Below are 25,534 nucleotides of genomic sequence, written 5' to 3'. Positions count from 1 at the left end.
ACACTATGTGTTTCATGTTTTGGAATGAGCTGCGAAACCAGGGAGTTCCAGGATTCCTAAGGCTTTGCCTTTCACCTGGGCCTAATCTCTCTGGAACTCATCTTTTTTTAATACATATTTTATTAATTTATTCATATTACATCTCAATTGTTATCCCGTCCCTTGTATCATCCCATTCCTGCCTTTGTCCCATTTTCCCCTTACTCTCCTCCCCTATGACTGTGACTGAGGGGGACTTCCTCCCCCTGTATATAGTCAGATATCAAGTCTCTTCTTTTTTTTTAATATTTTTTTAAGATTTATCATGTATACAGTGTTCTGCCTGCATGTAACACCTGTAGGCCAGAAGAGGGCACCAGATTGCATTGTAGATGGTTGTAAGCCATCATGTGGTTGCTGGGAATTGAACGCAAGACCTTAGGAAGAGCAGCCAGTGCTCTTAACCTCTGAGCCATCTCTCCAGCCCTCAAGTCTCTTCTTGGTAGCCTGGTATCCTTCCTCTGAGTGCCACCAGGCCTCCCCATCCAGGGGACATGATCAAATATGGGGCACCAGAGTTCGTGTGAAAGTCAGTCCCCACACACAGGAGAATGTCCTGTCCATTGGCTAGATCTGAATAGGGGTTTGAAGTTTACTGCACATATTGTCCTTGGAACTCATCTTGACCCCTCCACAACCCTCCCTGTGGGACTGTGCTGAGGATACACCACACCATGGAGGCAGCAGAAAGGCTCAGGGTGGTACACAAGGCTCGCTTGTTCCCATTCTACTTACAACCAACACAAGACCAGGTAAACCCAGTCTTTGAACAGAAGCAGGCTATAGACTGAGCAAATCTGAACACATTCTAGGGATAAATCATATACTGAATTTTCTCCGTTTTGAATAGTAGAGTTACTGGGAATGGAGTTAGCCATTTCTTCTACCTCTAGCATATCTGTATTGTCTTTTCTCATGCTACCATGGAATTTTGTGTGTGTGTGTGCTGTAAACATCTCCTTTGCTCTAATATAGCTATTTTTTGAGGACATTTTTAAATAATATTGTTACATCATAAAGCCATCACTGATTTCTTTCTTCTCAAGTTTTCTCATCTGTACAAAGCCATTCATGTGCTTGGCACTTCCCAGTCAGAAGTTCCCCTGTTATTCTGGACACCGAGGGACATCTAACTTTTCCTTGTCAATTGAGGCCCTCTGTTGCTCATCAGACACTCAACCAGTAGAACAATATTTGCAAAACCATCATGCTACAGACAAGACAGACAAACCCTTAGGTAGCTCAAGCAAATGAAAGATTAGCCTTTTATACCTCATTATTTGAAGAAATTCACTGCGTGATGATGAATGTGCTGAAGTACACGGGCAGCATAGTCAGCTCGTTAGCATGAAGTACACGGCAGCATAGTCAGCATCGTTAGCATGAAGGACACGGCAGCGGCAGCTATGCTGGCTTCTTACTCCAGAGTTAAGAAGAATGCATGCTTTAAGTAGTTCTGCCTGGCAAGGTAAATTACTACCCATGTTAAAAACCCAACTATACGAAAGAGAGTGCTGATGTTCTTCTTCTAAGAATGCCGAATTGGTGATTCACATCTTCCCCCTTTAAAAAACAAGATGTAATGTTTTGGTTGAAAATAAAGCTCTAGTAGTCTCTGTGGGAATATAAAATATAAATAAGAAAGTGCCCCATATTTGACCATGTCCCCTGGATGGGGAGACCTGGAGGCACTCAGAGGAAGGATAGCAGGCTACCAAAAAGAGACTTGATACCCTATGAGCATATACAGGGGGAGGAGGTCCCCCTCAGTCACAGTCATAGGGGAGAGGAGTAAGGTAAAATGGGAGGGAGGGAGGAATGGGAGGGTACAAGGGATGGGATAACCATTGAGATGTAATATGAATAAATTAATAAAATATATTTTTAAAAAAGAAAGTATAGTGGGGAAAACTTCAGTCACTCTTCCTTGCAGTTAATAAGAATATAGTTTTGCTTGATCATGAGTGAGAAGTAAGAAAAGTCACCTTCAAAGACAAATCTCCAGTCACCAAAAGTTCAATGTGGCCCAGTTTAAGGTCATAATATAGTAAATTATGTATTAAGCAGAATAAATTGGATTAGTTAAAACAGTATGACTTGAGTCTTTAATACTGACAGTGCTGGGCAAACAAGATGGCTCGACAGATAAAGGTGACTGCAGCCAAGCCTGATGGCCTGAATTCAACCCCCAGGACCCACATGGTAGATGACGAGAACTGACTCCTGCCAGCTATCCTCGGACCTTTGTACTCATCCTCTGGCATAAGTGCCCCAAATAAATAAATACATGCAATAAAGTTTGTTATAACTGACAGTAACTACAAAATGTTCTGGGGGGGGAGGAGAATATTTAGCCACTGGGCATTCTGTTAATAAAACTAGACCAAAGCACTTCATCACAGAGAAATGGGTTCTGCCCATGATTTCAAAGGTTGCAGCTCCTTGCCATGGACTACAGTTAACACACACGATGGGCACTTCAGTTATTTTACAGATTTGAGGTTTTGTTTTAGTCTTTTGGGTGTATAAAGCTGAGCACACCTGAGAGGCTGGCTGAATTACCATTGTAAACCTACCCAGCTGAAGATCATCTCTTCAGCCACGATGGATTTGCCAAAATAATTCCTCTCCATGAGTTTCTCAAGAGCAGCCGCTATATGAGGTCAGCCTTACCCTTCCTTGCTCTGCCAGGGAGTTGTACCCCGAGGTGGGGTACCATAATGAGACAGCATCCTTCCGGGGTGGATGACTGGATTTGTTTCTGGTCCCTTCTCAATGGAGCATGACACAATTCCGTGGCATGCCTTCCCGGAACACCTCATTTCTTGGCACATATAATCATTCTGTAACCTACCATAGTTCCTGTGGGGTCTTTTACAATGTGCCCAGGGCCTACAGAATTTAACCTATGGACTGGGAAAGACATGTCACCTCGTTTTGCAAAAAGACTAAGAAAGAAATAAAGTCCAGTATCATCTAATTCTAAAACCACTGTGCCACTTAAAATATCAACACAGTAAAGAATAAGGCATCCTAGGTGAAAATATGTCTACAATCATTTATTCCGGTTTGTATAAATTATGTTTGTAGTTCAGGTAGGCAACATCAGCTATGTAAGAAGCTAGTTATCAAAATTAATCTGTCATTGATAGGAGCAGTTAAGCAGAGGAGGAAGAGAAGGAGGGGAAATGTCCCAGTGAGACTCAGAGACTCTCCTCTCAGAAGCTGCGTCCCTGTCTGGAGCAATTGCTCAAACCCCCTCGGCTCTGAGCCTAGACCTGCTGAAACAAACCACAGCATGCTTGGGAAGAAACGTTGCAATTGGCAGTCTACGTGTGTACAACAAACACCTTGTGTGGTTCTAGTCGACTAGATTTGATACTCTGTTTTGAAACAGCATCAAGTTATGGGCTACAAAGGCGCCGTGTGTGCTTCTTGTGATGTTCTGAGCTGAGGGAGTAGTGACCCTCTTTCCCAGTAAGGGAGCCCAGCTAGTGAATCCAGATGACAAACTCTGATTTAGATTAACCGAACAAAAAGTTGGAAGCCACACAATGTGTGGCGAGAGTGCTTGATAAATATAAAGGACTATTGCCTCAGGATAAAGACTATGATGCAAAAGTTGGTAGCAGAGTGAGGCCTTACAGATGGGTGGGTAAACTCTGCATGGAGAAAGCAGAAAGGAAGAATCAGGAAACGTCACGTGGCAGCCGGTGGCAGAGCTCCCTCTGCTGGATTAGAAGTTCATCTGCAACTACAGTTCCCAAGTTGGGAGAGAAGCAGGTCTTGAGCTGCTTGTGGACTTGAGTAGTTGATAGGCCACACAAGACTCAAACTGAAAATCAAATGCGGTTATCCACTGGTGACGGTGCACGCAAGGGCGTTTTGTGTCCCTTGGTCAGCTCTGGAAGTTAGGCCAATAACCAAGAATACAATCCCAGACGCAAAAAGGGAAGTGAGGGAGAGAATAGAGGGTTGGGTTATTTGGTGTTTGTTTTTCCAATAAATCAAACCCAAGGGGCAATACTTATTCACTCACAAACTAGTGTTCAGGAAAGACATTTGCTGCCAACAAAATACCATAGATTTTCCTACACAGACAATATGGCTGCTTGCTATGAAGCCAGGCAGGGTGGTACGTGCCTTTATCCCAACAGAGGCAGGTAGATCTCTGTGGGTTCAAGGCCAGACTGGTCTGCAGAGTTCATTCCAGGACAGCCAGAGCTGTTAAGCAGAAAAACTTGTTTCAAAAACAAACAAACAAGCAAACCTACTTGCTGTGTGACAACGGGGAAATTTGATAATTATTTATCAAAATGCAATAGCTGAAGTGACATAGAATTCAGATTTTAAAAACCTGGCAACCAAAACTGGTCTCTGGGCTAAATGCAGTTCCATCTCGCCAGGCAGAGTCCTCTCTCCATCCACCTCTGGCCCAAGGAGGAAAGGGCTCAGAAACGAGTGTTGGCATGTGTTCATTAACATTGCTGTCCTGAAGGTCAAATTCAGCCCTAGGGAATATTAAATTAACACATGCTAGGTCCAAGCACATTTTGAGGCCTCCCACATGGACTTAATTAACATGCAGAGGGCAGAGAAGGAGCAAGCTGCTTGACTCAGAGAACTCTGATAATCACCCTACCTTTTTCCCAACATAAACTAATCAAGCAAAAACGTCATCAAGTAATACAGGACACACGATGCTTTCATAACTTCAACTTCCTACGGCTCTCACCTTCCCTCCAGAACACATGCTTCTCCTGGAACACAGCAGAGGTAGATCGCCCTCTAGTGTGTGTTTTATATTCTTATGCCCCATTAGAAAGCCTCCTTATGAACATTTCTAGCTATGCTTATTGACTATTTGATCTTCAACTCCATCAGAGACTTGAGAAATAATAAAATTAATTACCTGAGTGTACAGGCGGGGCATGTTATCAGCTTCCCAAATGAGAAGATGACAGAGACAGATTGCTACCTGAACAATCACCCAAAAGTCTCTATAACATTGGAGCATCATCTTCAGCCTTCTGACCCAATATATCTGACAGGCGTATTTGTGAGACAGGAACTATTGAGGACTTGCTTACCCTGTCTTGGTCTAGATAGATGTTTTAAGCTGAGGAGATATGCTTGCTATCAATTTACATTTAGAATTTTAGATGCACCAAGATAGGAAAGATGTTTTCTTCAAGGCTGAAAAATACAAATAGCCAAAACACTCAGAATGTAACATTTACATAATCCCCGATTGTGTCATGATTCTTCTTGCTGTAGGTAATCTATTGTATATATGTGTAATGATATAAATGTATGTGTAAAAAATAAAAATATATATATTTAATTTAAACAGAAAAAAGTAGACGGCCCTTTGGCTTTTCTAGTCACAGACACACGTGCAAAAGCATCTTCCCAGGTTTATCCTCCAAGCACTCAGGAACCGCTGCAATTGTAAAATGAGGGGCTATAACTGCTGCCTCAGTTAGTGGCAGATCAGCCAGATCACCTACATCTGCTTTGGTGGCCATGAATAGTGTAAGCAAAATGAGCTTATGGAGGCTTCTTTTTGTTTTTTAAAGAGGAACCAGTGAGGTGAGACAATAAGTTAGCTGGGTTTGGGATCTTTCAGGTACCCCCTATAAGAGATACGTGAACAAGCCTGAGCTGAAATAGACACCAGAATGTCTGAGATGCTCATAACATGAAATGTCTGAGGAGAAAAGCTGCAAGTGGTGACCAGAGGCAGTGAGGGCTTCTTACGGCAGAACCACAAGAGCAAGTTTCTCAAGCCTGTTGGAAAGGCCGCTGGTGCCTCTGGGTGACTCAGATGCCAGACATAGGGCTACAGTGTCTACGTCGTCTTCTCCAGTGCGCTTGGGTCTTGGCTTCTGCCCACACTGTCTACGTCTTCTCCAGTGTGCTTGGGTCTTGGCTTCTGCCCACACTTTCCTCCCATCTCTCCTCTTCACTCTTTACATAACAGGTATATTTACTATTTGCTATTTACTACATTAGAATTTTGTAACTTTCTCCTTTTCTCAGTCACACTCAGAACTAAACCTTTTACAGTGAAAGCACACAAGCAACAAAGGATAAAACCAACAAATGGAAATTAGAGAAAGCCAAGTATAAACTTCCAAGACTCTCCTTCAGGTGGAGGCACACAGAATGTGCTTAGCAGCTAAATGGGGGCAAGTCTGAAATGTGTGCAGGGGAAGCACAGTAGAGCCTTAGTGCTGTAAGCTTTTCCTGGGCTGGTCATGTGACACCTACTGTCTAGTATACCCCCAAAATTTGAGATCTTCCAAAGGAAAGCGGATGTTCAGCATGGGCCACATCGTCACACTTGAGTCACAGAGGCCACTCCTAGGAGTTTCCAGAATGATATTAACGCCCTTGAAATTTAAGTTCCCACTTGTCAGCAAAGGCAGGCTTTGTAAATAAGCCTTTCTTGTACTATTATTTGTTCTAGATGATTTCATATGCATATAGAAAAAGCATCATGACTACACTCCCCTCCCATCATCCCTTAGCTCCCTTCCATCTTTACCAAGCCCTACCCCTCCCTTTCCCAAATTGATGGCTTCTGGCTTAGTTTTGTGAATCGCATTAACCACAACCCTCTCTGCAGCCATTGGCTTGAAACCATCCATGTAAGCCTAGTGGAGTCACCAGTAAGTATACAACGGAAGTGAGTAATTCCTCATCTCGCTAAAATGTATCAGTCTTGCAGTCCCTGCTCTACACTTGCCTGATTGCTGCCAGGCCCATTACTGCACAGTCTCAGTGCAGGCATTTGTAGGTGCTGAGGTTTCTTCTTGTTGTAGTGGCCATGCCCAACTCAGGAAATGGCATCATGCAGTGTTTCTTCCTCTCTTCTGGCTCTTACTTTTTTTTTCTGCTCCCTCTCCCACAGTGTCTTAGAAGAAATAGAAGTCTTTCTTAGGGCTGTGCACTCATTAGTCACTTATTCTCAGCACCTTGTAAAGTCAAAACTCTGCATTCACCTATATTCCCTGGAAATAGAGGCTTCTTTTGATTAGAGCTAAAAGTAGCATTTGTTTCTGGGTATAAACACATAGAAAATAAGTCAACTTAGCTAACCTACAGTATCAGGTTCCCTCTAGATCTTACGGCTTCCCCTGCCATGGATTTTGACCAGGTGTATAGTATAAAGTATAAATGAATTTTCTTCCATGGAGTGGGCCTCCAATCCAGTCAGATACACTCGCAGCTGTTACACCCATAACAGTTGTGCCAGTATTGTGTAAATGGCACATCTTTTCTGACATAGTTTATAGGGTTCACAACTGCGTAAGGACATCGATATCTCTCCTCTTCAACAGCTGGAGTAGAAACTTCCAGGCCTGTGAAAACTAGCAAGCAAGGAAGAAGTCTCTGGCTTAGCTTGGTTTCTCAGTATCATGCAGCCAAGGTATATAAACTTTTCATTTTTATTGCACAGGGCCTCAACATTAAGAGTGTGTTCTTGGAGACATGGTGGTGAGCACCTTTAATCCCAGAAATTGGGAGGCAGAGGCAGCCGGATCTTTGTGAGTTCACAGCCAGCCTGGTCTACAATAGGGAGTTCCAGGCCTGCCAGAACTACATAGTAATATCCTACCTTAAAAGGAGTGGGGAGGGGTTCTTATGGGTCTCAGAAGAGATTTTTAACTTTGACCAGTATTAGATCTGTCAAGATTATGGCGGCTTTTTGAAGCTAAACCAATTGAGTTTTTCATTATGGTGTGGTTGTGAGACTTTAGAGGCTAGGGACAGAATACTATGGCTTGAATCTAAAATGTATTGCACAGTCATTTTGAGCATTTTCCCCCAGCTGGTGGCATTATTTTTGGAAATCTAGGGAATTTCCAGAAGGTGGGGCTTATTTGGCTTAAGTAGGTCAGTAGGGACAGGCTACTGAATGCCCAGCATGGTTGTTTCCAGGTCTACACTGCTATGGACAGCCTCACCGTACACTCCCATCATGGTAAACTGAGCCGATCTCTGCCTCGCCATTTCCCTCTCTGAGAAACCAAAGTCCATTGAAACTGTAAGCCAAAAGGAAGATTGTTTTTCCCTTCAGTTGTTTCCGGCATTTTGATCACAGAAATGTCAAAGGATTGATTAGCAAGCTTCTTAGGAACATGATAGACACTTCTCAATGAATGATGGATGCAGCAAATTTGCATAAACAGCAGCGTTTTCCTGTCAGTCATTCCACGTTGTATCTGCCCACGTGTGATGCTCTGTTGGAAGGAAAATGCCTGCTTTTCTTCTGAATATCTACATATGTGTTTTGCTGCTGTCTCCCAGGCTTTTTTTTTTTTTTTTAATTTAAAAAGTTTATGTGTATGTATGTGCATGCATGCCATGGCAGGGTGGGGGTGGGGCAGAGCAGAAGAGGGCATCAGATCCTCTGGGAGAGCCAAAGCTCCAAGCAGCTGTAAGCTGCCCTGTCTAGATACTAGGAACTGAACCCAGGTCCTCTGGAAAATCACCTTTTTAGCCTCTGAGCCAGCTCTCCAGCCCCACACATATTATTATTCCCACATGTTCTTCAAGGCAGGTTATATTTTAAATCACTAGAAAATATATATATTTCTATTTGGGGGGGAACTAATCTTCACCAAATCCTTACTATAAACTACCAAACTTGTGACAGATCAGAAGGGAAATTATTTTCTTTTTTTTTTTTATTTAATTTATTCTTGTTACATCTCAATGGTTATCCCATCCCTTGTATCCTCCCATTCTCCCCTCCCTCCCATTTTTCCCCTTATTCCCCTCCCCTATGACTGTGACTGAGGGGGATTACCTCCCCCTGTATATGCTCATTGGGTATCAAGTCTCTTCTTGGCAACCTGCTGTCCTTCCTCTGAGTGCCACCAGGTCTCCCCCTCCAGAGGACATGGTTTTCTTAGTAGACATTCTTGTGGCCTATTAGAACCTGTAAAATGTCTATATCGTCATTCAAAATACTTTAATTTCAAAATCCAGGTATGGAGGTAGAAATAAAGGGATTATGATTTTTTTTAGGCGGGGTGGGCCTATTTTAACAGGACCTCACCAGAAAAAAAATGGAGGGAGGACATTTTAATTTTTTTAACCATCACCTTATACCCACTGTTTGTATGCCCATGAAGATCTGTCAGCTTAACCAAAGCTGCTGGCGTGGAAGACTGTCCCCATATGTCCCCAAGCTTCGTGAGTATTTCCGTTCTGGACATTGTCATCATCCTTTTGTTTGAATATTTGCCTCCAGAGAATGAAAGGTGATTAAGGAATAACATGCGAGTGAATGGCCGTGTAGCGCTTGAATAAATCTGCTGACTGGCATGTTTTCCATTTGCTGCTGCCTGTAAGTAAGAAGATGTACACCCTCATAAAAATTCAGGGGGGACAGGAAGCAGACCAGGAACATGTGCCTGATTACAAGCGATGGGGCACAATAAAGAGCAAAGCCAATTCAAAAAGGATTATACATATAAATCTACAGGACGAGGACAGGTTCATCCTTTGGAACCAGTTCAGAGCCGCATAAAATGAGACCGTGTGTCTCCACATTCTGTCTGTACTATTTTATGAAGATTTGAAGCACGTTAGCAAACTTTCATTTCTTCTCCTTTCTACTATTGTGAAGCAGCTGCATGACAGAGCAGCTTGGCATCAAAGCCCCTGCACTGGCGTCCTAATTCTTCCCTCTGAGCCTGAGTAATTCAGGACGTAACCGGCCTAGGTGATCTTTCCTCACAGAAGACAAGCATGACACATCTTATGGACTAAAAGAGGCTACCATGACGTGGGTACATGCGACAAGCACATATGAACTCTTTAGTGATGGTGCCTCTTGTGGGCTGCAAGGGACTACCGTGAGGTAGGTGTTACTAATCAACGCACCCATGAAAGATAACAGTCAACATGCTGGAAATATCTTCATACCACTGCAGGATTATTAATCCTCTTGCGGCCATTAAGCACTTTAAATATGGAAATAAGTAAATACTGAAGTACAGCAGGACCTATCAGTAACAGCAACACAGTAAATAGTAAAGTTTGGGGGTAACTTATGAAATGTATTGTGAGTGTGGTTTCCTTTCCTCCTCCCCCTCCTCTCCCTCCTCCTCCCCCTCCTCCTCCTCCCCTTCTCCTCCCCCTCCTCCCCATCCTTTACATGAAAGACATGTAGAACATTTCAGTGCTTGTGCTGGGTGGGCTGGCTGATGTGAGTTCAAGGCCAACCTGGTCTACAAAGTAAGGTCAGCCTAGGTCCACCAAGGCTACACAGAGAAACCCTGTCTCTAAAACCAAAGAAACAACAACAACCATAAAAGCACAAACAAACAAATAAATAAATAAAACAGGTGTTTAAAAAGAGCAGTTCTATCATAAATCAGTTATCCCCAATAGTAGAGTAATTCTTCTGTGCATGTGAAGAGATTTGAATGGTTCTTAAATATTGGATCTGACACCTCTGGATAATTCACTAGATTGCACTAACAACACTAGGTTTACACAAATAACTCTGAGATTTTTTTTTTTCCTGACAGACACTCATACTTAGCATATGTTCATGGACTAGAAAGAGCAATGGCATTTAGATGAGCCACTGTTTAATAAGTACCTGCTTTATATCGAATATTGATTACCTGCTTAGATCAAAGACAGCCACGCCACAGCTGACTGCCAGCTACACCCACGACTGATGACGACTAGTTAGAGGCACCATCACTAAAGTCAGCCACAAATACACCTCCTCTCCTTTTATGACTGTGAAGGAAATCAAGAAGAAATAAAAACAATAGATGTATAAGAAATAAGGCTGCAAAATTGACATTGGTTTAAGTGGCTATAGCTGTCTACTAAAGTTCTACAAGAAACTACAGACAATTATTAAAGTTAGTTGGATATAATGTGCCAAAGTGCTTCAACACACTCTCATTTTGACCAATTCATCTATATTTGTAAAACAAGCACAATGCTAGCCAAATAGATAGTGAACGTTTTATGGATTAGCAAACAGAAACTAAGTTTTATATGAAAAATAAAAAAACACAACATTTTGGAACATTAATAGTTGGAAAAATATAGTAGATGAAAAGAGACCTCCTGCTTCTGATATTAAGATTTATTACAAACTGGGATTAGTGGCTTGAGAAGTGGAGCTAAAGAGGGTTGGGTGTTCAGGGACAGCCTGGGCTGTATAAAAAATCCTGCCTAAGGGGGGGGGGGGGGGGGAAACAATGACAACAACAACAACAACCACCACCAGACATTATTTAAGTCAAATTACAAAATAGCCTTAGAATCTGTTACAGCTCCCAGCACATGTGTTGCCTTATCTTCTGCAGTTAAGTGTCGCGCTGGGGTTGTTTCCATCAGGTATCATTGTCCCTCTTTTTTTTTTTTAACATTTCTTTATTTATTTATTTTGTGTATATATTAGAGCTCTATCTGGATGTACACCTGCATGTGAGATCATGTTATAGACTATGGGAGCCACGATGTGGTTGTCAGGACCTCTGGAAGAGCGGATATTACTCTGAACCCCTGAGCCATCACTCAAGCCTCCCCAACTCCATCAACCCCCATGCCCCCCCACCATCATCCCTCTTAAAGTTGGAAATCTATTACAAGTGTGGCTTATAAAAAAGGGGAGCCACAGAAGGCTTTTCAAGTATGTGGATGTGGGGATGTGGGTTACTTGTCTATCATTTATGAAGCTCTGGGTTCAGTCCCTAGTGTACGTCGGATACACACACACACACACACACACACACACACACACACACACCAGCAGTGTGTGTGTCCTCACCAATGTTTTTCTCTGCTTTCTGAGGAAATCCTTGCAGGTCTTCTCAGAAGACATGACTGGAGCCTGGGAATGCAGGATGACCCATGTAATAAATTTACCCCAAAATCACAAGATGCGTCTCGCACACCAGGAGTCAACAAACCTTCTCTGTAAAGGACCATGTTTTGGGTATTTTCATTATTGTAAGCCCAGGGGAAATACTGAGGACATGCAATCACTCAAGGATTTGAAGTGTCATATCAAGACAAGACAGAACACTACCAGTGCTTAACTTCCTCAACTGCATATGGGGCTGGAGAGATAGGAATAAAAATTGCCCTTCCAGACAATCTGAGTTCAAATCTCAGGGCCCATGCCAGGCAGCACACATCCACCGCACTGCCTGTAAAGTCCAGCTTCAGGTGATTTAACACGCACTTCTGTCCTCTGCAGAGACAACACACACATGTAAACACACACACACACACACACACACGCAGAAAGAGAGAGAGAGAATATCATAAAATTGAATTTTTGAATTTTTTTAATTCAGCCTAAGAGTTTGACAAATCCTCAAATAACTTACTTTCTTCCATATGAAAAGCAAACCCTTGATATCAGGAAATAGGGTCTTATTAAAAGTCATCATGCAAAGAATGTACAAGGTATGAAAAGGAAGTCACTGCAGAGATTCAGTCAGTTATATCAGATAAAAGACAGGGGTTGAGGGAAGGTGTTGAAGGAGACGTGACTCCGTGGATAACCCTGGGCTTCAGCCAAAGGCTAAGGGCAGTACCGGACAGGTTAAGGAGGGACTCAGAATTCTGCCTGGATTAGCTGGTATGAACATAACAGATCAATCTACTTCACTTCCGGGGGTCCAGTCTAAGAAATAAAGCAAAACCCATCCTGGTAGAGAAGAATCTTGGGGAGACATAAGCCAGGTTTGAGCCATCCGATGTGGCTCTGGGAGGTCAACCCGAGTTCTCTGTAAGAACAAGTGCTTACACCACATGCTGGGGAGGATGTGGGGAGAGAGGAACACTCCTTCATTGCTGGTGGGAATGCAAACTAGTACAGCCACTTTGGAAATATATCTGGCACTATCTCAGAAAACTGGGAATAAGGCTTCCTCAAGACCCAGCTATTCCACTCCTTGGAATATACCCAGAAGATGCTCCAGCACACAACAAGAAAATTTGCTCAACCATGTTCATAGCAGCCTTATTCATAACAGCCAGAACATGGAAACAGCCTAAGTGTCCCTCAGTAGAAGAATGGATAAAGAAACTGTGGTACATTTACACTATGGAATACTACTCAGCTATTAAAAACAAGGAATTCCCGAAATTTGTGGACAAATGGATTGAACTAGAAATTACCATAATGAGTGAGTTAACCCAGAAGCAGAAAGAGTCAAATGGTATATACTCACTTATATCTGCATACTAGCCCAAGGGTCATGTCCCATGAAAGTCTTCACTTACCAGGAAAGTGGGACAAAGTGGAGGACATCCTATTGGGACTCTAGGTGAGAGAAGCATGGGAGAATGGGGAAATAGAAGGATCCAGAGGGTCCTAGAAACCGACAAGAAGAACATTATGATGGGCAGATCTGGGCCCAGGGGTCCTGCTCAAACTATGGCACCAGCCAAGGACAATACATGCAGTAAACTGTGAACCCCTACCCAGATCTAGCCAATGGACAGGACATTCTCCACAGTTGAGTGAAGAGTGGGGTCTGACTTTCACACAAACTCTGGTGCCCTATATTTGATCATGTCCCTGGATGGGGAGGCCTGGTGGCACTCAGAGGAAGGATAGCAGGCTACCAAGAAGAGACTTGATACCCTATGAGCATATACAGGGGGAGGAGGTCCCCCTCAGTCACAGTCATAGGGGAGGGGGAGTAAGGGGAAAATGGGAGGGAGGAAGGAATGGGAGGATACATGGGATGGGATAACAATTGAGCTGTAATATGAATACATCTATAAAATTTATTTAAAAAAAAAAAGAACAAGTGTTTTTAGCTGCTGAGCCATCTCTTCCATGCCACCCCACCTTCAGACAAAGTTCCCACCAAATAAGGAGAGTTTCTATCAGTTCAATGTACAAAACAGGCATTGTTTTCTGTCTGCACTTTCTTCTCGGCCTTCATCTAGTGGGGAGTTTCTCCTTCTTTAAGCACCATGTACACGAGACTATTTTTTTTCTAATAAACTCGTTTCTTTCTTGACTTCTAAAATCAATATTTTTTCCCTATCACTTCTACCCAGAACCCCTTTTCTGGCACTACAAATACACTAAAATCCCTGTGTTTTCAATTCTGACCCCTCAGAGTTCAATGGGTTCTTGCTGGAGGTCTTGAGACTTCTGGTCTCATACCATCATATCCCCCTCGAACACTGCAGTGGAATTAATCGACCCAAATGACCTATCTCATACATATCTCTTGTATTTAAGAAGAAACGCATTTCCACAGTCATCTACTTTTCTCCCTATCTCAACTATTTATGTAGGAAGAAATGGTAACTCTCAGTCCTACTGACCCAATAAAGTAAATCACCTGAGAAGCTTTGCAAAGCAGACAGACTCCTGAGTCCCACACAGTTCTGATCAATCAGTATCTTCCGAGTGGGGCCCAGCTAACAACATTTTAAAACTCTCCAAGTGAGTCTAATGTGTGGCAGAGATTGACAGTCATTGACCTAGAACCAGATCAGATCAGGGTTGGGAGAGCGTGTTCTGGGCCTCGGGCAATGGCGCATCACAATTACCTGAGCACTGGGTTTCTGATTATTGAGTAAAAACCTCTGGGGGAGGATGCTAGGCGTTTCTATTTTTAGCAATCAGCTCTCTGAGAGCATTTTTATTTAGCCAAAATGGTCCTGGTTTGCTAGCGAGCATTTGGAAACCAACGATCTAACAGTCATTAGTATGTACATAAAACAACAGAGGAGTGTGCCAGTGTAGGCGGTTCTGTGACAAACTGAGATTCTGCCCTTCCGCGAAGCTCACACGGGCTGCCTGTGCTGCTGGTCTTGGAATCACACTTTCCAGCACTCAGCATTCAAGACCACAGACCCCAGTTCTCCAGTCCTTTCCTCACTCTTCCTGCCTAGTGTTTGTAACTCTGCTCCACACGTTTTAACGGGCTAAAATGTTGTTCTTTCTGAATGGTCACACACCTGACACAGGATATCCATCCCTCAGTCCTCACACTGACCTATTCTTGCTGAGTGTCTCTCTATAAGCTACTATAAACTTTAATGTCCATAGCCACCATTTTCATGCTTACTTATGAATTATTTAAGGTTTTTACATTTACCTTGCATCCTTAACTATCTTCAGAGATAGCTAAAGAAATGTCAAGTGCTTTATAAATACCGCCTAATTAAGTAGTGATTATCATTTCATTATTCCCATTAATGTATGCTAGTTAAGAGAAAACATTAAAAGCCATTATGTCTATTAATATTTTATATAAAATATTTTATTTAACAAAATTAGCGTGGACAGCATTTAAAATATTATATGAATGCAAGAAATTACTCGAGTATCAACTAGTAGCTCCAGATAATACTCACAAATGTTCCATAAAAAGGAGTAACATTGTAATACTTATAAATAACTAATAGCAAAATAATTTATAAAAGAGAGGAAACAGTAGATAAAAAAACAGCTTGAGAATGCTGTGTTTTTATTTTTTTCTTACATAAACCATTTTGATGGATGGCATGAAATGACCAGTGTGGGAAACCATCCTGGAGCAGGTTGACCTCCCTTGGTGCAATCTATTTTAATTAATTCTGGGCTCTGAGAAAGCTTGCCTGTTAAGCTGAGCAATGTTTTGATGGGTCAGCCAGTGTCTCTCTGTAACACTTTCACTTCCATCAGGATAAACTTGAATTTGCCCTTTCCTACTGTCTCGGTTCTGTAGGCAATCTCCTTGGACTTCATTCCATCTGTAAGGAGGATTTCGAGGGCCAGCTAGTCTTGCTACCTCCAGATTGGAGCGTATGTGTTTCCATAGTTACCCACTCACTGCCAGACTTGTCAGTTGCCCCTCATATCACTTCATGGCTGACCTTGAGAAAACAACAGAGCAGTTTAGTTCATGTGATAAAGAATGGCAATAAGACATCAACTCTCACACTATTACCACAATGCAGTTGTTAGCAAGCATTGGTGAAGACCTGCCGTTGTATTCTACAGCTACGGTGCTGACTTAGAGATGCTACTGTCTTGCCCAACATACTTTTTAAACGGCTAAGAGCTACTTATGCACTATCTTAATAGTGCAGAGCCTCTGAGGGGCCTGAAGCTTACTTGTGGGAGCTCAAGGCTTGCAACTTGGTTTTCGCTGTGATGTGGGTCAGAGGGATCATAAGCATGTGATGTCTCTCTTCTCAGCCTTAAATATGGGCCTGGTTTTCTGCCTTTGAGAAGCGGATCCTACAAATGTAAAGTTTGTTGACTGGTTTCATTAAAAGTATAGCTGCCCAAAAAGACCCCACCAAAAAGAGGACTGTAAGGCCAATTTTCATTATGAACATACATGCAAAAATTCTCAATAAGATACTTACAAAAGATCCAAAAGATTATCTATGATGACCAAGTATGATTCCTCCCAGAGATACAGGAATGGTTCAAAATACTAAAATCAACAAATTAATCCATCATAGAAACTGTGGGCCTCCATGCTAAATTCAACCATGTCAGAAATCCCATGCTTAGGCTAAAGGCTGTGACCTTCAAGTTGTTGACCTTTGCTGAAGGAGATCTTGTGTTCTAGGCTATCTTTGGATTGTCTACCCAGAGAAATAGGGAAGTTCTTACAGGGAACTACCCAGAGGATTAAGGGAGCTATTCAGGTGATTGTAGTCTTGCCCGGGGTCTAGGGAAAGTGGGATTACAATAGATCCTGTTGACCTTGCTATATAAAGTCTTACTCAGCTGCATTAAAGAGAATCCTGATCAGAAATCTCCAGACTTGACTGAATTTTCTCATATCTCTGTCCCCACTTTCAATCCGCACCACCAGCCCCGCCCCCCTTTCAGGGGAACCACGGTTCAATTTGTCCCGCGGGCCATGACAGTAAGCAAATGAAAAAAAGAAAAACTACATGATCATCTCATTAGACACAGAAAGGGCCCTTGACAAAATCCAACACTCCTTCATGATAAAAGTCTTAAAGATATTAGGGATACAAGAACATACCTAAACTTAATAAAGGCACTTTACAACAAGCCCATGGCCAACATCAACATAAATGGCAAGAAATTCAAAGCAATTCCAGTAAATCAGGAGCAAGTCAAGCTTGCCCACTCTCCTCATAACCCTTCTGTATAGACAGTGTCTGAAGCCGTAGAGCAATAAGACAAGTGAGACAGATAAAGGGGACACAAATTAGACAGGAAGAAGTTGAGGTTTCTTAACTTTCAGACAATATAATAATATACATAAGTGACCCTAAAAATCCCACTGGGAAATTCCTACGGCTGAAGAACACTTTCAGCAAAGTAGCTGTATACAAAATTAACTCACAAAAATCCTTAGCCCTTCTACATACATGTGGCAAATGGTCAGAGAAAGAAACCAGAGAAATAAAACTTTCATAATAGCTTTAAATAATATAAACTATCATGGGGTAATTCTATCCAAGCTAGTAAAAGACTTGTATGGTAAAACCTCTAAGACAGAAAAAAAATGACAGAGACAGTTCGCTGCCTGAACAGTCACCCAAAACTCTCTATAACATTGGAGCATCATCTTCAGCCTTCTGGCCCAGTTTATCTGACAGACTTGCTTCCCTGCCTTGGCGGAGTCTGGCCGTCGGCTCTGCCTGCATCCAAGCTTGCCCGTTTTTAGGCACAATTCCGTCTGGTAGAAACAAGGACACCCCTTCCAGTGGCTTGTTTGCCACATTTGAACCCAGCTCCATAAGGAGGTTTTTGGAAGCTGCTCACCTGAACTTCCAGTTCACTCAGGTAATGAAGTTTTATTCCTTCTCAAGTCTCTGATGGGGTTGAAGACCAGATAGTTTAGCCTTACAATTAAGCTTAGTTGTTTCGGGGTTAAGATTTTTTTACATCTAGATAGGCATTCTAAGTCAACAGAGATGAGATATGATAGATATTGATTTTCATTTAGAATATTAGACTCAAATGGAAAAGATGTTTACTTCAAGTTTGCCAAATACAAATAGCCAAATCACTATGAATGTAACATTTATATAATTCCTGATTGTCTCGTGGTTTTTCCTGCTACGTGTAGTTTATTTTACTTATGTGTAGTAATATAAATGCATATGTTTAAAAATGAAACATAATAAAAAAAAGGGGGAAATTTTTAAGACAGGAACTGAAGAAGCTGTTAGAAGATTGAAAGATCTCCCATGCTCATGAATCGGTAGGGTTAACATAGTAAAATTGTCCATCTTACCAAAAAGCAATCAGCAGATTCAATGCAATATCCACCAAAATTCCAAAACATTTCTTCATAGATCTTGAGAAGACAATTTTCAGCTTCATATGGAAATAAAAAAAATAAAAAACAAGATCAGCAAAAAAAAATTGAATTATTTTTTAAAAAACTGTTTAAGATATCAATCCCAATCACAGATTATGCTACAGAGCTACAGCATTAAAAACAGCATGGTAGTGGCACAGAGGACACTCTTTTCTTTTTTTACTGGAGTCTCTGATTATCCACAGTGTAAAATCCATTGTGGTTTTTATTTGAGAGATATAACTTACCTGCTGATTTTTATCAAAACCTTCACTATTTCAAGTTTCCCTCCTGTATTAACAAGCTCTTACATGCACCATTTGGCATTCATTTTAGCCAGGAAGCTTAGGCATGTTTGCAGTGTTGAAAGAGATGTGTCGTTGTGTCCAATAGAAAACTTTATGGTGGCTGAAATTATACCAATGCTCAACCCCTAAGGCAGTGGTTCTCAGCCTTCCTAATGCTGCAACCTTTTAATGCAGTTCCTCATGTTGTGGTGACCCACAACCATAAAATTATGTGGTTGCTACTTCATAACTGTAATGTGGCTACTTTTGTGACTCATGGCATAAATATTTGTGTTTTCTGATGGTCATAGGTGACCTCTGTGAAAGGGCAGGGGGAGAGCCACTGCTCCAGGTGCTCTTTGGTTTTATTTTTATTTTTCATTCCTACACAAGTAGTTCACTTTTTCTGGGCCTCATTTGCTGTGTCCATCTAGAAAGGGAGTAAGCAAATATACAATCTGTGCCATACCCAAACTCCTCCCTACTTTTGCATGGGAACATTCTATCCTTAAAAATAAACATAGTAGCAAAACTAGCCATGGCTTCTAAATACAGGCAATCGATAAAATCAGGTCCACCGAGATAAACTTCTGAGAATCAAACACCTAACACTACAGAATGCATGCTAGAAGACGACAAGAGCAGAGGAATTTCTATTGGTCATCGAAATGGGAAAAGTTTCCAACCCTGACTCAGAATCCACAAATGCTGAAGAACTCATGTTTGACCATAGCAGCATCTAAAAATCTGTGCCCCAAAAAAAAAAGCAGTCAATTAAAAGGGGGGAGTAAAAGCTTACCACTTTTTGCCAACAAAAGATCTATTGAAATTTTAGGTAAAGGCCCAAAAATAACATTTTTGGCAACACCATCCATTATTAAGACTTTGAGGACCTAGACCCGGACCCACGTGGTACGTTCTCCCTTTTAAGTGGATATTAGGCATAAAGTACAAGATAGCCATGCTACACTCCACAGACCCAAAGAAGCTAGTAAGGAGGGCCCAAGGGAGGAAGCCTGAATCTCACTCAGAAAGGGGAATAAAATTAACATCAGAAGTAGATAAAGAGAGGGAACTGGGTGGGAGAGGGGGTGAGGAGGGGAACAAGTGTCAGGACCATCTGCAGGAAAGTGGAGCGGGAGGTGGTAGAGCTGGGAGAAAAATGAAAAGCCAATGGGTGGGGATCTCCGGGACAAGCTGGAGACCTATGACAAGATAGGGTCCTGGCAGGATATGGAGTGACTCTAATTGACACTACAAGCAGCAGGGGATATGGAGACTCAAGTGGTCACCCCCTATAGTCAGGCAAGCAGGATTTCCAGTGGAGGGAGGAGGATACAAACCGACCTACAAAACTTTTGACCCAAAATTTACCCTGCCTACAAGATGAGCAGGAATAAAGATACAACGTGGCCAACCAATGCCTGGCACAGCCTGCGACCCAGCACATGGGAGAGAGCCAACACCTGTCACTATTAATGGTAGTCGGCCATGCTTGCAGACATGAGCCAAGCTAACTGCCTTCTGAGAGGCTACACTCAGCAGTGGATCGAAACAGATGCTGAGACCCACAACCAAACATTAGATGGAGATCTGGGAATCTTGTGGAAGAGTTGGGGGAAGGATAGAGGGACATTAAGGGGACAAAAACTCCACAATTAAACCAACAGAGTCAACTAACCTAGGCCCATGGGGGCTCACAGAGACTGAACCACTAACCTAAGTGCATGCATGGACTGGACCTAGGCCCCCTACACTTAAGGACCGGATGGACAGCTTGATGTTCATGTGAGTCCCTTAGCAACTGGAGCAGGGGCTGTCACTGGCATGGACGCAGTTACCTATGATCAGTATGTAAGTGAATAAATAAAGAGAAGGAAAAAAATTTCTGGTAGAATGCAAAAATATTTCAACAACTGGTCATTTTACAGTATCTTTAAAAATCATAACTATTTATGGCTGGAAAATGGCTCAGCAGTTAAGAGTATATACTGCTTTTGCAGGGGACCCAAGCTCAGTTCCCAGAGTCCCCAGGACCCATGTCAGGCATCTCACAACCACCTCTAACTCTTACTAAGGGACCCACATGAACTCCAAGCTACCCATCAGCTACATCTGTGTAGGGGCCTAGGTCCAGTCCATGCACAGTCCATGGTTGGTGCTTCAGTCTCTGCAAGCCCTTCTGGGCCTGGTTAGTTGATGCTGTTGGTCTCCTTGTGGAGCTCTTGTCTCTTCCAGATCTTTCTATCCCTCCCCCCTATTTTCCCACAAGACTCCCTACGCTTTGCCCAATGTTTGGCTGTGAGTGTCAGCATCTGTTTTGATCTGGTGCTTGGTGGAGCCTCTCAGAGGCCAGCTATGCTAGGTTATTGTCTGCAAGCATAGCAGAATAACATTAATAGAGTCAGGGGTTTGCTCTCTCCCATGGAGTGGGACTTGGGTTGGCCAGGCATTGGTTGGACATTCCCTCAATCTCTGCTCTATCTTTATCCCTGCACATCTTGTAGGCAGGGTAAATTTTGGGTCAAAGTTTTGTGAGGGTGCTTGTATTCCCCTCGCTCCACTAGGAGTCTTGTCTGGTTATAGGGTGTCCTCTTCATTCTCCATGACCCCTGCTACCGGAAGTCTCATCTAGAGTCGCCCCTATATCCTCCCAGAAGCCTACCCTGTCTTAAGTGTCCAGCCTGTCACAGACATGTCCCCCATGGTTTCTCTTTTCTCTGCAGGCCCTCTAACCACCTGCCCCTGCTCTCCCCAGGTCTGATCTCCACTTTCATTTCTTTCCACACTCCACCTCCTACCTTGGTCCCTCTCTCTAACCTCTCCCATAGTCTATTCTATCTCCCCTTCTGAGTAAGATTTATGCATCACCCCCACCCCAAGTTCTTTTTGTTATTTATCTTCTTTGGGTCTGTAAATTGTAGTATGTTTATCCTGTACTCTATGACTAAAATCCACTTATAAGTGAGTACAAACCATGTGTGTCTTTCAGGTTCCCTCACCCAGGATGATCTTTTCTAGTTTCATCCATTTGCCTGCATATTTTATGATTTCCTTGTTTTTAATAGCTGAGTAGTATTTCATTATGTAAATGTATCACAGTTTCTTTATCCATTCTTTGGTTAAGGGACTTCTAGGTTGTTTCCAGATTCTAGCTGTTAAGAATATAGCTGCTATGGCCAATAACTTGCTAGGGAATAAAAAATTTAGAGTATTTACATATTAAAATAAAATTTTTAGTAAATCTTTTGTTAAACCTTTTGCAAAAATTTCAGTAATAAGTACATGGAAACTTCAAATACTTGTGTTAAGATTTGTGTGCCCTTATAATTCTTTTCACCTTAAAAACAAAATGAATCAACAAAACCCAAACTTCAAGTCACGCCAGTTTCACCTGCATATTCTTTCCTTTCTTCTCTGGACTTTGACCGAGTTCTTCAGCACCCAGTGTAGACAGCTTCTTCCCTCTCTGTGCTCACCTGAGTGCACTACTTCCAGCCTTACATAGTGTGGTCACTTTAATATAACATTCTATTATTTACTTGAGAGGTTCATACATGCGTAATGGTTTTGATCATAGTCACACCCACTTTGCCCTGTAACCTTTTTATATTTATCCCTACCTCCCTACCCCTACTTTGTGTATTCTTGTTGTTGTCGTCTTAAAGAACCCATTGAGTTCAGTTTGCACTGCCCATGATTCTCCTGGGTGTGGAGGCCTCTACTGGAGTGTGGTTGACCTACCAAACACCATATCCAGTTGATGGGCGTGTGATGGGGAGACCTGGTGGCACTCAGAGGAAGGATAGCAGGCTACCAAGAAGAGACTTGATACCCTATGAGCATATACAGGGGGAGGAAGTCCCCCTCAGGAACAGTCATAGGGGAGGGGAATAAGGGGAAAATGGGAGGGAGGGAGGAATGGGAGGATACAAGGGATGACCATTGAGATGTAAAATGAATAAATTAATAAAATATTTCTTTAAAAAAGAAAAAAAAAGATTTGTGTGCCACTTAGTGGTCAATACATATCTTCTGAATCTCTCTTGCTACTCTGTTAAAGAAATAATAAATTGGAATCTGTAATTACAGAAATCTAATATTTAATATAATACCTGAAATATATATGTAAATGCAACTAAAATATTATATATGCATTAAATTCACAATCATATAAATTTTCGCTGCATGTGCATTACTAAGTACCATCCGTGGAAGAGGAGTGAGAGGTTTCTGTTTCTGACTTTGTTCAGGATTTTTAGTATTATGGTAAAGCTTCTTATGGTTACATAAGTAGTGAAGGTGAAGTCAGAGTTACAGTCTGCACCATTTATAAATGAATCATCTTATCCATTTTATGTTTCAAAAAGGGAGAAAAAGAAGACACTAATATATCAGAGCATTTTGACATGAAGTCACAGTTATTATTACAACATCAAGAGTGAGGGGATTACAATTGAGATATAACATTATAAAGGATAATAAAAGTATGTATAAAGGCATAAAAATTCAAATGAAAAAATATAATTTAATTATATATTATATATGACATATAATACATAATAATATGATGTAAATATGATATAATAAATATACTATACTATAAAAAAAAAAAAGAATACAGCTGCTATGAACCTAGTTGTGCAAGCGTCCTTGTTGAATGGGAGAGCATCTTTTAGGTATATGCCCAGGAGTGGAATAGTAGAGTCTGAGAAAGTACCAGATTGATTTCCAAATGGTTGTACAAGTTTGCACTCCCACCAGCAATAGAGCAGTGTTCCCCTTTATCCATATCCTCCCCGGCATGTGTTGTCACTTGAGTTTTTTTATCTTAACCATTCTGATGGATGTAAGATGGAATCTCAGAGTCATTTTGATTGGAATTCCCTGATAACTAAGGACGTTGAGCATTTCTTCAAATGCTTCTTGGCCATTCAAGATTCCTCTGTTGTGAATGCTCTATTTAGCACTGTACCCCCATTTTTAATTGAGTGATTTGGTTTGTTGGTGTTTAATTTCTTGAGTTCCTTATTAGGCCTCTGTCAGATGCAGGGTTGGTGAATGTCTTTTCCCAGTCTATAGACTGCCATTTTGCTTTGCTGACAGTGTCCTTTGCCTTACAGAAGCTTTTCAGGTTCAAGAATCCCAGTTTACTAATTGCTGATCTTAGAGACTGAGCTGTTGTATCCTGTGCTAATGAGTTCAAGGCTTTCCCCCACTTTCTCTTCTACTGGATTTAGTGTATCTCATTTTATGCTGAGGTCTTTGATCCACTTAAACTTGAGTTTTGTGCAGGATGATAAATATGGATCTATTTGCATTTTTCTCCATGTATATATCCAGTTAGATCAACAGCAGTTGTTGAAGATACTGTCTGTTTTCCATTGTATTGTTTTGGATCTTTTGTTAAAATTCAGCTGTCCATAGATGTGTGGGTTTATTTCCGGGTCATTGATTCAATTCCATTGATTACCCAGTTTATTTCTATGCCAGTACCATGCAGTTTTTATCACTATTGCTGTGTAGTATAGCTTGAAGTCAGAGATGGAAATACCTCTACAAGTTCTTTTATTGTATAGGATCATTTTAACTATTCTGGGTTTTTGTTTTGCCACGTGAAATTTAGAATTGATCTCTCAAGGTCTGTGAAGAATTGTGTTGGCATTTTGCTGGGGATTGCACTGAGTCTCCAAGTTGCTTTTGGCAAGATGTTTGCTATGTTAGTCCTATTGAGAACATGTTACTAGATTCTTCTCTCTCTGCTTTGTGGCTGCCATGAGGTGGGGAACATTTCCCCACCGTGTTCTTCTTCCCTGCTGCTTCTGCTTTGTCATGAGCCTAAAAGCAATGCAGACAGTCAGGCCTGGACTGAAGCCTCTGAAACACTAGGTGAGAGAAGTCTGTTGTCCTACAAGTTGCTCTTCTTATAATTTCTGTTTTTGCAGAAAGTTAAATAATGCTTTGCCTTGCTTAATTAAATACATATATATGTAACATACATAAGATAAATATCTTTGTGTATGTGAGATATTTATGTGTACATATGATATATATATGATTTTTTTCTTCTTGTATTTAACAAAAAGGACATTCTCTGCTATCTAATCTCACTGAAACTTTTAGTAATTTATCTAATGAAATATGTTATGCTATGTGTAATACACTTATGTAATATTATGTAATATTCTCATTATTGAAAATAATGGTAGAGTAGATGCTTCCTTCCTTTAATCATTCAGGAGAAATAACATTAACTTTGGAGTCATAGGAAGTTGAAATTAAACTCAGGCATAGCATTCTATTGGCTGTGTCATCTTATGTGAGTGATTTAACTTCTCCGGAATGCACTGTCCTTGTCTGTAAATTGTGAACAGTCATAGTACTCACCATTATTAATGCACCTGTCAAATGCTGGAACAATTGGAAGCACTCTTGAATGCTAATCCACTTTGTCATCTGCCATCTCTGTGAATCTGCTGTTCTCCTTCCCACCAGCAGGCTGACTACAGCCCAGACATTGAAGGTTCATCAAAAGTCAAAGACAAAGGTCAATGTTACTGAAGTACCTTGGTCTTAGTAAAGGTCCCCTTTCTACTTACCTTTGCGTCCAGTATATTTTACAAACTTTTCTCGTCTATTACAAAGTCTCCTCTGCAAATTGGTAAATGAAGCAGAATATATCATTTCTGTCAAGATAATTTGCATTTTAATAAGACATAAAATCTACTCCATTAGTCATTAGAGCAATTTTAATCATCACATAGCATATAATTATTCTGTACCATATAATGAGCCCGTTTTGAACTAGTTTGAACCTGACTTGACTGGACTTAGCAATCATCTTCTTTAGAGGAAAGCTGGGTAAGTTCTTTATCACTCCAGAAATGAGAGAGAAAGTTGAAC

This window comes from Acomys russatus, chromosome 24 (assembly GCF_903995435.1).
Source record: "Acomys russatus chromosome 24, mAcoRus1.1, whole genome shotgun sequence".
NCBI classification, from domain to species: Eukaryota; Metazoa; Chordata; class Mammalia; order Rodentia; family Muridae; genus Acomys; species Acomys russatus.
The sequence above is the reverse complement of the archived record's forward strand: the minus strand, read 5'-3'. Positions refer to the sequence as shown.